This window comes from Octopus bimaculoides, chromosome 3 (assembly GCF_001194135.2).
Source record: "Octopus bimaculoides isolate UCB-OBI-ISO-001 chromosome 3, ASM119413v2, whole genome shotgun sequence".
Classification (NCBI taxonomy): domain Eukaryota; kingdom Metazoa; phylum Mollusca; class Cephalopoda; order Octopoda; family Octopodidae; genus Octopus; species Octopus bimaculoides.
This window is the reverse complement of record NC_068983.1, coordinates 42,804,386-42,814,738: the sequence shown is the minus strand read 5'-3', so window position 1 is coordinate 42,814,738 and position 10,353 is coordinate 42,804,386. Positions and strand designations below refer to the sequence as shown.

At 38.2% G+C, this 10,353-nt stretch overlaps 1 protein-coding gene and 1 long non-coding RNA gene across 5 annotated transcripts in view; one reads left to right on the top strand and one right to left on the bottom strand.

Annotated features, from left to right (window-relative positions):
• LOC106869993 (adenosylhomocysteinase-like 1) overlaps positions 1 to 10,353 on the top strand; it is a 420,486-nt gene that overhangs the window by 15,954 nt on the left and 394,179 nt on the right. The gene's annotated exons all lie outside the window — the stretch shown is intronic.
• LOC106869995 (uncharacterized) overlaps positions 1 to 10,353 on the bottom strand; it is a 279,440-nt gene that overhangs the window by 29,783 nt on the left and 239,304 nt on the right. The gene's annotated exons all lie outside the window — the stretch shown is intronic.

Below are 10,353 nucleotides of genomic sequence, written 5' to 3'. Positions count from 1 at the left end.
TTTTTTAACTATATATATATATATATATATATATACGATGAGCTTCTTTCAGTTTCTGTCTACCAAATGCACTCACAAGGCTTTGGTCGGCCCGAAGCTATAGTAGAAGACACTTGCCCAAGGTGCCACGTAGTGGGACTGAACCCAGAACCATGTGGTTGGTAAGCAAGCTACTTACCACACAGCCACTCATGCGCCTATCAACCTATTCAACAGTTTATACACAAGTGCCATACAATCTACTCTTTGTTTGGAAAAAAATCCCATTGTTACCACTAGAGGTAATAACTCCCTCCCTAAAATTTTTCCATCTCTACTTATTTAGCTACTATTCTTTCAGAGCATCCACCTACACTGTTAACTAGGTCACTTAAATTAGTGATGTTAATTAGGTCATATTGTGAGGTTCTTTAAATCTTTCTGTTTATGCAAATGTATATGCAGAATGGCTCTGAAGAAGCTTTTGTAGTTTTTGCACTGTATCTCAACTCTGGTTGCACAACTATTTATAGCACAAACGGCTTTAGCATATTAAATGTGACCATGTATCTCTTTTGTCGTTCATGTATTGATATCTATATATTAACAATCTGTAAAATGATGAGCTGGCAGAATCGTTAGCACACTGAGCAAAATGCTTAGCAGCATTCTACCTGCCTTTACATTTGGAGTTCAAATTCTGCCAGGGTTAACTTTGCCTTTCATCCTTTCAAATTCATTATTTACAATAGATGGATAGGTGTTCTCATCTTGTTTGCTGTTATCATAATGTTTCGGCTGATGTATTCTCCAGCCTTCATCAGGTGTTCTGGTGGAATTTCGAACCCAACCCTTTATTTGACTAATGGAGTACATTGTTCTCATTCCTAAGGTATGTTGCTGGTGTTATTTTTCTGTTATTATTTTTTCAGGTCCCTGCCTGGGATTAAACTTAGAATCTGAGGGTTAGTAGCCTGTGCTCTTATCCACTGAAAGAATATCAACAGAAAAATAACATCAGCAACGTACCTGAGGAATGAGAACAGTGTAGTCAAATAAAGGGGTTGGGTTCAAAATTCCACCAGAACACCTGATGAAGGCTGGAGAATACACCAGCCGAAATATTGGGATAACAACAAACAAGATGAGGACACCTCTCGGTCCATTGCAAAAGTGTATCCAGCCTCCTTGACATGCTACATGTCCTTTGTATGCAAAAGTGGCATTAAAATGGTTTTGCTTTTAGTTCTCCATGTAACCATGTCTGGGCTATGTCATTCTTTTACTTGTTTGTTATTTGACTGTGGCCATGCCGGAGCACCACCTTTTGTCAAAGTAATTGCCCCCCCAGGACTTATTCTTTGTAAGCCTAATACTCGTTCTATTGTTCTCTTTTGACGAACTGCTAAGCTACGGGGACATAAAATACATCAACATCAGTGTTAAGTGATTGTGTGTGCGTGTGTGTGGGGGGAAATACACACACACACACACACAAATACATATACTGTTGTACCTCAGTTTTCGAACACCTCTGCTCATGAGTAAATTGTGCTTTATGTGTGTGTGTATGTATATATATATATATGTGTGTGTGTATGTGTATATATATATATGTATGTATATGTGTGTATATATGTATGTACTTATATGTGTGTATATATATATACACACACACACACACACACATATAAAATGCACGATTTATTCGTGATCAGAGGCGTTCATAAAGCAAGGTACTACTGTATTAAATGAATATGAGAAAGACAAGAGATAAAGCACGATTTATTCATGATGAAAAGTGTTCGAAAACCGAGGTACTACTGTCTATATATATATATATGTATATGTGGACATGGTATTATTAAAATACCAACACAAGTAGCAAGCTAATATCAGCCGTACAGACAAATTAATAAAATATATACATACAATATAAGATATGTACTTATATATATATATATGTTGAATACTCGAAATGAGTAGACAGACAACCGACAAGTGATGTTTACTTGTCCTGTTTTCCATTTTCTTCTCGTTATTTACATATTTCATGTTATTTGCACCGTTAGTGACGTCCTGTACCCATATATGCATATATATAAATATATATGCATAACCCCACTATTTACTGACTTATATAAATAAATATATATATATATATATATATATATATATATATACACGACGGGCTTCTTTCAGTTTCCGTCTACCACATCCACTCACAAGGCTTTGGTTGGCCCGAGGCTATAGTAGCAGACACTTGCCCAAAGTACCATGCAGTAGGACTGAACCTGGAGCCATGTGGTTGGGAAGCAAGCTTCCTACCACACAGCCACTCCTGTTTAATATTCCCGGGGTTTATTATTTTGCTTGGAGTCACCTGAACTCCTTCGGTACTTGGATACTTTGCAAGATTATGGACTATCATTGGTCAGATTTTGTATCCATCCCATGACTGTACTAAGAACCTGGGATGCGTCCTGTACGATTCGGGGGTATCAGCTTAGGCTGTTTGGTGATGTTGCTTGATGTTCCGCGCTGTGTCCTGCATACTATGTTCTCATATCTGAGGATCTGGCTGGGGTGATGGCTCGTGTTGGTCGGCCACGTGCCTAGTGGTCATAGCAGATGAGGAAATATTTTACGGAGACTGGAACTGACTGGAACTTCTTGTGGGGCTGCCTGGGACGACTTGAGCAGATATTGATAAATGGTGTATGCAGTGGTGTGCTGCAATGGCGCCTGTTCCTATATTTTCAGGAAAACTCTGCTTAAACAATAACATTTTTTTTTTCTTTTTTAAGGTTTAAGTGTGATTCAAATGATATTTGGCTGCTATTTCTAGGAATTGAAGAACCACATAGAGGCTCCCTTGTTGCCTCGTTGTAGTAGGAGTGGAATAAAGTTGATATGGTGAAGGAAGTAATAATCAAAGTTGTGGCTATTAATAAAAGGCATTATCATTATTAGCAGCAGCAACAGTAGTATTCACAGCTGTGATAGAGTAGTATTTGTTGTGATAGTAGTAACAGTAGATAAAAGGTACTGAGATGTAACAAGCTGTAACAATGAAAAGGTGTTGGTAGAAGCTATAATAAAAGTAGTGATGGCGGTGAACTTAGCAACAATGGTTGCATCAAAGTATCAAAAGTACAACCAGAGGTGTTGGTGGTGGTGGTGGTGGTTGTGGTAGTAGTAGCGACGGCAGCAGCAATAGTAGTTGTACTAAAACAGTGTAAAGTACAAAACCAAATTGGAAGGTGTTTCAAGATGAATCTGGGTTGTAACAAATTCGTTTACATGACGACGCCCAGTCGATGCTGTCAGTGGAGTGAACGACTGCTACTGGAGTAATGGGTTACAAACTCCCACACACAGACACGTGTTTGTTTGTGTGTGTGTATACGCATTTAAAACTAGCTTTACATAACCTCAATTTTACACACACAAACACCAAAACTACCTTTAAAATATCCTCAATTAACTGTGTGTATGTTATGTACGCGCGGGAGTGGGTGTGTGGTAAGTAGCTTACCTACCAACCACATGGTTCCGGGTTCAGTCCCACTGCGTGACACCTTGGGCAAGTGTCAAGTATCTTCTGCTATAGCCTCGGGCTGACCAAAGCCTTATGAGTGGATTTGGTAGACAGAAATATAAATAATATGTATATATATATATAAAATATAAATAATTTGTATATATATGCATATACATACGTATATGTAGATACTTACATCTATCTATACGTGTATATATATATATATATATATATATATATATATATATATATATATATATATATATGCATATGTGGGCACAGGACGTCATGAAACGTGTACAACAAAGTACGAAGCACGAGTACATGGAACATGAACTATTCTTTCGAACGAAAGACACAAATGGAAAACAAAACAAACGATAAAAAGAACGACCCTTCATCGATTGGCTGTTTTTCTAGTCTTGTAGTATATATATATTTATATATATATATGTGTGTGTGTGTGTGTTTCTGTCTGTAGCCCTCCCCCTATCATCGCTTGACAACTGATGCTAGTGTGTTTACGTCCCCGTAACTTAGCGGTTCGGCAACAAGTGACCGAAAGATTAAGTCCTGTGGTCGATTTACTCGACTAAATCGGTGTTCCAGCATGGCCGCAGCCAAATGACTGAAACAAATAAAAGAAAATGTGTAAAATTATATATTCTTTAAATTGTTTCAGCTTTAAAGCTGCGGTCATGCTGGGGCACCATGTTTCATTTATAATTTTACACGTGTTCGCGTGTGTGTATATACATACATACATTTAAAACTAGCTTTATAATATAATCCCAATTTTATACATACATACACACACACAAACATTACCTTTAAAATATTCTCAATCTAACTGTATATACATATGTGTTAAATTATGTATGTATATATATGTGTTTAATTATATATAGATGTTTCATTTACATATTTGTTTTGTATGTTAAGGCACACATTTAAAACTAGCTTTCACATAACGTCAGTTTTATATACACATACACACAAACTACCTTTAAAATATCCTCAATTTAACTATGTATGTATGTGTGTATGTATGTATGTTATTCTTTTATTAGTTTTGGTAATTTGACTGCTGCCATGATGGAGCACTGCCTTTAGTTGGACAAATCAACCTCAGGACTTATTCTTTGTAAGCCAAGTACTTATTGTATCGGTCTCTTTTGCTGAACTGCTGAATTATGGTGATGTAAACACACCAAGCAATGGTTGGAGGACATACATACATGACAGGCTTCTTTCAGTTACTGTCTGCCAAATCTACTCACAAGTCTTTGGTCAGCCTCAGGCTCTAGTAGAAGTATTTTCACAAGGTGCCATGCAGTGGGACTGAACCTGGAACTGTGTGGTTTGGAAGCAAGCTTCTTACCACACAACCGCTCATGTTTCATTTACATATAAATTGTTTTGTATATTGACATGTTTGTGTATGCACACATTTAAAACTAGCTATGACATAATGTCAACTTTATATATATATACACACACACACCAATCTACCTTTAAAATATCCTGAATTTAACTATATGCATGTATATATGTATTAAGTTATGTATATATTTGTTCATCATCATCGTTTAATGTCTGCCTTCCATGCTCGCATGGGTAGGACAGTTTGACTGGGAACTGGCAAGCCAGAAGACTGTACCAATCTGATCTGATCTGGCAATGTTTCTACAGCTGGATGCCCTTCCTAATGCCAACCACTCCGAGAGTGTAGTGGGTGCTTTTTATGTGCCACTGGCACAGGAGCCAGTCAGGCGGCACTGGCATCAACCACACTTGAATGGTGCTTCTTGTGTTCCACTGGCATGGGAGCCAGTCAGGTGGCATGGGCAATGACCCATGCTTGAATGGTGCTTTTTACTTGTTATATATGTTTCATTTATATATAATTTATTTTATATATAATGTGTGTATATACAGCTACACACATTTAAAACTAGCTTTAACATACCGTCAATTTTATACACACATGCACTCATACACCAAAACTCATTGTCATTGTTTAACGTCCGTTTTCTATGCTGGCATGGGTTGGACGGTTTGCCTGGGGTCTCGGAAGCCAGGAGGCTGCACCAGGCAGTATATATGTGCACGAATCTAAAACTTTGTCATACAGGCATTTCATTCATATATAATCATCATTTAATGTTGGATTTCCATGCTGGCATGGGTTGGACGGTTTGACAGGAGCTGGTAAGGTCAAGGGCTTCACCAGGCTCCAGCTGTCTGTTTTAGCATAGTTTCTACAGTTAGATGCCCTTCCAAATACCAACCACTTTACAGAGTGTATTGGGTGCTTTTTATGTGGCACCAGCACTGGTACTTTTTGCATGGTACCATTACTGATACCAAGTAACTTGCAAGACAAAAAAACAGTCCCCTCAGCCAGTAGTGTAGTGGGGAGTAGGCAAGATACTGTGGTTTTCATCCGAGATAAAATTTCTTACTGATATACTGTGTTAAAAATATAAAAATAAAACAAGAAAAGACAGTAGTATATATCAGTGGAAGATGAAAAGTCTTCATGGCAACAGCTTGTGAATATGCTACATGCATTTTGGCTTTTTTGAGCCTTGTCAGTGATGTGCCCACAGCAAACCTCATGCTCAGATGAGATTTGTCTTCTCTAATACATAGAAAACAGTGAGTAACCCATTCGCTGATGTTGCAAAAAGCTGCCAGGCTGAACAAAAATCCAGTGTATGCAACTGAAGCAATATTAAAATTATAATAACCTTTTAAGTATCTGCAATCGAGTGGTCTCTGGTAATGACATCCCAGGGCCTGGTGATGATGTTAAATCAGTTCAACGGACTGTGCACAATGATGCCAGCAAAATGGTAATCCCATATTTTCTCATTATCTATCATACTGACAAATGCTTGCATTCCTGCACATACTTGTATATACATGTATTATTGGTTTTGTGGAGGGTGGTAAACATTATGTTCGTGATCTCAAGACAACATCAATTGTTCGTGGTCTTGTCTATATTGGTAGCCATCATCATCATTATTTAAACAATCCATATCCTATGCTAGCATGGATTCAATGGTTTCACAGGATCTGACAGTTCCAAAGATTACATTGTGCTCCATTGTTTTGACGTGGTGTCAATAGATGGATGCCCTTCCTAATGCCGATTACATTACTGCATTAATTGTTTCCTTTTCGCAGCAGCAGCATACTCAGAGTTGGGGCCCTTTATACTCAGATGAGGGGGTTAACATATAAGGGAACAAAGCAGAACAGGTTTCTTGCTGCAGAAGAGCTACTTAATTCTCATTTCTTTTTTCTTCTAAGACTGTAAAATGTGATTTTAGGGAGATATGACTTCTATTTCTAGCAATGCCATGTAACAGTAGTTCTTTGTTTCTTGTTCATTATGTGAGAATGTGTCTATGTAAAATGGAATCCTGAGCAATATAATGAGAGCTATAATACTGTAGAAACGGCCTGTAGCAGGAATATCATTATATGCAGGCTGTATGGAATATATGAGGAATCTGGAAGTGATATATCTTTTCAGTAAGAGTCTCCAGGATAGCTGTCAGAAATGACAGAGAGAAGTGAAAGAATGCTCCATTGTATTCATAATTCTAAATAGAATTGTAAATTCATGGTTTTTTCCTTTTCCTTTTTTTTTTTTTCTTGTATGATTCTTTATAGAAAACAGAAATATTCAAAACCTCCATTTATACGATTTGGAAACCTGCTGTTACTTGCAGTAAGTTTACCCTTAAAGAACCATGTTGAGATTCCTTAGAAGGACATAAGACTATTTTGGTATGTTTCCAATGACTTCCAAGTACAGGGTATATTTTTCTTTTACCTTTTACTTGTTTCAGTCATTAGACTGTGGCCATGCTGGGGTACCGCCTTGAACAATTTTTAGTCGAGCAAATTGACCCGTGCTCCATATTTTTCTTTTTAAGGCTGATATTTGTCATACTCATTCTGCTGAACCACTAAGTTACAGGGGATGTAAACAAATCCACACTTGTCAAGCTGTGGTCTCACACACACACGCACATACACACTCTTTCAGTTTCTTATTTCTTTATTACTCACAAGGGGCTAAACATAGAAGGGACAAACAAGCACAGACAAAGGGATCAAGTCGATTACATCAACACCAGTGCGTAACTGGTACTTAATTTATCGACCCCGAAAGAATGAAAGGTAAAGTCGACCTTAGCGGAATTTGAGCTCAGAATGTAACGGCAGACGAAATACCGCTAAGCATTTCGCCTGGTGTGTTAGCATTTCTGCCAGCTCGCCGCCTTTCAGTTTCTGTCTACCAAATCCACTCACACTTGCCCAAAGTTCCATGCTGTGGGACTGAACCCAGAACCATGCAATTGGGAAGCAAGCTTCTTACCACACCTGCACCTGTTCTTGGGGGATTTTTAGACATTTTAACTGATACAAAGCTCAAGCGACTGTTGAAAAATTCAAACAGCCTTCTCACTAAAATAAAACAATTATTAATCATTGTAAAATTTAATTATTTCTGCTTTGTTTATATAAGCACTGCATTGAAGAGAAGCTACTGCAAGCACGGGGGGTGGGGGGTGGAACAAATATAAATTATTGATGGCGATGGAGATTGGAATGCGTATCATCTTCACTTGTGTGTCTCCTGACCATCATGTTCATATGAATTGCTCTCTCTTCTCTATGTACTTCCTTACTATCATCCAATCTCTCTCCCATCTTACTGCTTGTATAAAGAGGGCTGCCATTCCATTGAATCTGTCTATATTCAGTTCCTCTCTTTACTCATTTTACCATTACCCCATATTTATTGTTAGCTGTCTTTCTCTCTTTCTCTCTCTACCTTTCTTCCTTCCCCTCTTTTACTTCCTCCCCTGTTGCTTGCTATTGACACTCATCACTCCTTTACCGTCATTCTTTTTCACATTGACTCATTGTTGCTATCCATCTCTCTCTCTCTCTCTCTTTCTTTCTCTATCTCTCTTTCTCTCTCTCTCTCTCTCTCTTTCTTTCTCTCTCTCTCTCTCACACACACACACCCTGTGCTCTAATGCTGACTATTCTTTCATTACTGTCTTCTTTTTGTTGAAGACAACCCTCTGGTGTTGGGGAATAGATAGAGACAAAAGGTAAAGACTTTTTAGTCTTGCTAGGGACAAGATAACCTCTCTTGTGCTGGTGCCATGAGAAAATGCACTCGGCACATTCTGTAGTTGCTGAATGAACAGAAACAGCACATGGCAGAGAGAACTCTTTCATCTTGTCGCAAGTAAGACAATCTGCTTAATGCTGGTACCATCATAAAATACACCCTATAAAGTTGTTAGTGATAGGAAGGACATCCAGCTGTAGAAAACATACCAAATAAGACCTGGCCTCTGACCACTCTAAGAAGTTGATCAATGACTAATGATGTGGACTGACTTGGTATTTGATGACATGGAAATGCACACAATGTTGATGATGATGTTTAAACAAAAACGGAGAAAGAATAAAGTATAATTTTATGGGTTTATTCCTTGTAGAGTCTGGGAATGGTTACAAGAAGTGCATTAATGTTATAACAACTGAAGGTAGTGAGCTAGGAAAATTGTTGGCCAAACACTTAGTGGCATTTCTTCCAGCCCTATGTTCCGAGTCCCAATTCTGCCAGGGTTGACTTAGCCTTACAAATTCTTTGGAGTTGATGAAAATAGGCATCAATTGAGTACTGGAGTTGATATAACCCACTAGCCCCACCCGCTCCCAAAATTGCAGGCCTTGTGCCTATAGTATAAAGGATTACTGTTAGTATTGATTGAGAGAGCAGCCCATGCCATTAAAGGAATGCTAGGGTACAAAATTACAAAGCCCAGTATACCCATTATGACTACCTGTCTGATAAAGGTATTCTAAGCATCTGTATCTCAACCCTATGTGTGCGACATGGTGATCTAATACATTGGTTCCCAAAGTGGGCGGTATTGCGCCCCTGGGGGTGGTGGAAAGTACCAAGGGGCGTTGAAGAAAAGTGGGGCGATAATACAATAGTGATTCATGTAAAAACAACAAAATAATAGGTTCATTAGGTTGTTTTATTGGTGAAATACAGTTGCTTTGAATTTGCTTCAGAAAGAGGTCTATGTTTGTGATGGTTAGTTGGGGTAGTAGGGTGCTAGGAATGTGGCCCGGGTGTCAAGAGAGTGGCAGCCCGCAAAAGTTTGAGAACCACTGATATAATATATCAAGATAAACAGCAAATGACCTTGCAGGTGGGGCCCAGTTAGAATTTTCTTCAGATTGAGTAGCATGTCCTACTTTAAGAGGTCTCTGAATAAAGGTTGTTTAATGATGATGAATGAAACACCCTTGTTTCCACAGATGAATTGTTCAAATCCCAAAGAACCCCTCTCAACACATGGCTATGATGTTCCTCCACTATTTCTGCTCATGATCAGAGATGCACATATTGTCAGCCACTAAGGGACATGCTCTAGTGATTAAGGTCAAGCAACTGACTAGCAAACCTGTAGCATTGAGCAGAATATTTGCTGTGACCCATCTTTTACACCAAGACTTATTATTCTGCTGGGGTTGACTTTGCCTTTCATCCTTTTGGGATCAGTAGGTACCAGTTAAACACTGGGGTTGATGCTATCAGCTTCTCCCTCCCTTAAAAAACTGCTGGCCCTGTACCAAAGTTTGAACCACAATTATTATTATTATTATTATTATTATTATTATTATTATTATTATTATTATCATAGGGTTATTTGTAAAGAAATTATAGCCAACACTAACTTTTTTGCTAAAGTGTTTCATTGATGACAGGACAC